General features: G+C 48.6%; 1 long non-coding RNA gene across 1 annotated transcript; it reads left to right on the plus strand.

Annotated features, from left to right (window-relative positions):
- LOC109713524 lies at positions 909-1445 on the plus strand. The gene is made up of 3 exons (XR_002217112.1): positions 909-1000; positions 1069-1193; positions 1279-1445. It is a non-coding gene; the product is annotated as an uncharacterized LOC109713524 (long non-coding RNA).

Genomic DNA, 2221 nt, shown 5'->3' on the forward strand with positions numbered 1-2221 from the left:
TATCAAGCGAGCATTCAGATGGCTTCGTTTGAGGCGTTGTATGGACGCAGATGTCGATCCCCTTTGTGTTGGAGTGATGTGGGTGAAAGGAAGACGCTAGGGCCTGAGATTTTGCTAGAGGCTGAGGAAAAGGTGAGAGTTGTTCGACGACACCTTTTGACAGCCCAGAGCCGCCAGAGGAGCTACGCTGATACCAGGAGACGAGACTTGGAGTTCCAGGTTGGAGATCATGTTTTTCTTAAAGTCTCGCTTTCCAGAGGGATTCACCAATTTGGAGTGCGTGGAAAGCTCAGTCCACGTTTCGTTGGCCCTTTTGAGGTATTGGAGCGAGTTGGACCAGTTGCTTACCGGATTGCTCTACCACCCCGACTAGCTGGGATTCATGATGTGTTCCACGTCTCGGCGTTGAGGAGATATGTTTTCAATCCTTCTCACGTGATCGACTTCACTCCACTAGAGATTGGCGAGGATCTGAGATACGAGGAGCGACCGGTGCAGATTCTTGCTCGAGAGACGAAAGAGTTGCGCAACTGGATCATTCCGTATGTGAAAGTGCAGTGGAACAATCACGAGGAGCGGGAGGCGACTTGGGAGCCTGAGACAGTGATGAGGGAGTCTTACCCAAACATGTTTGATTCTTAGAGTTGAGGTATGTGCTAAGTTTTGAGGACGAAACTTTTTGTAGTGGGGGAGCATGTAGTATCCTTATATATATATATATATATATATGGATGCTGCCACGTACCCCATGCATGCATGCTTATCTACTTCTTAGCTTGAGGGTGCTCTAATTAAAATTTGCTTTATCTCTTTAATGTGAAGTAGAGAGCCACACGAGGTGGAGCTCAGGGGAGTAGCCGCGGAGCTCGGATTCGATGTCGACGTCGCGCCGTGGAGCCGTTCGAGGATACGGTTGCAGTCGTAGCATCGTGAGGAGTTCGAGCGAGGGCATGGTTTTCGCCGTCCTCGACGTCGCACCGGCGCTGGATTCGCTGTCGAGGTGGGTACCTAACTTTCCTCCTTGGATTACTTGAACGCACGGTTTTGAGCTCGCGTGCTGATTTTCAGCGTCGACCGTCAGTGTTTCGGCTCGTACTCGGCGTAGGAACGTCGGATTTCGACGGGACTTGGTTCATTGGATTCAGGACTTCGAGAGGAATCCACGAAGCCCTTATTTGCTGGATTTGTTGAAGGTTACCTGGGTCGAAATTATGTTCTCCTCTGCTGCTGTGTTTCGGACAGAATTTGAGTTGGAGTTCTTCGTTGCGATGTGTGCAGGGCGATTTCGAACTTGAGCTGGACACCCTGGTTTTTTCAGTGGATTTGGGGATTTTTGGTGACCTCCTCGCTGCCGGGGTTTAGCGATCGAGGTGGGTTACATCGATTTTTACTCCTAAGTTCTAATCGTCAACATGTATAAATCTCGATTTTTAGTATAGTCTATTCTAGCTCGAATTCATGGATTATGTTATAGATTGCAAATCTGAATTTGGAGCATGTGGTAATAAATTGAGTAGTATATGCATGTTGGACTTGGAATTTGAATTAGGAGAAAACCTGCGATTTGGACCTGTCACTTGTTTAAACTGCCTGATTTAGCTCTAGGAGCCGTTATAAAATTGTACTGTCGCAGTATCCTTGAGACGAGTACTCCAAGTAGTTTAGCATACATTTACACTCGTGCTGGTACGCCGAGTGAATTTTTACAGGGTCGTTTGGACTGTTCCGAACTGTTGGGTGCCGTCGGGATTGACGGTGGACCCGGATCGTCTTTTTGGCGACAGATTGTGCCGAGGGCACGTGAACTATTGGTTGTTAGACCAGTTAGAGTCGATTACTTGACTTTGGCTTTTCAGAGTCTGTTTGAGCTTGACAGAGATACGCTGCATACTCGGTTGGGTAGCGCCCACGAGTGCCACTCCGGAGACGGGCTTTGTGCTTTCGCGTTGGTGTTGCTCATGCCGGTTGGACTTGCTCTCCACGGACCAGTTAGTGTGGAGGTAGCTGGATAGTCGCAACTGGGCAGGGACGGGTGTATTCACAGTCCCCGGGACGTGTATGTTTACAGTCCCGATTGGATTGGGTCAGTTTTGACATTCCTACAGTTGGTTAGCATAGAGCAGGTTGGTGTAGTGACTAGTAGCTGTAGAGTTCATTCCAGCATTTTACTTTTACCATTGCTCCCTTCTGTAGACTTAGTGGGCGGACCGATATTGTTTTG

This window comes from Ananas comosus, linkage group 7, assembly GCF_001540865.1.
Source record: "Ananas comosus cultivar F153 linkage group 7, ASM154086v1, whole genome shotgun sequence".
Classification (NCBI taxonomy): domain Eukaryota; kingdom Viridiplantae; phylum Streptophyta; class Magnoliopsida; order Poales; family Bromeliaceae; genus Ananas; species Ananas comosus.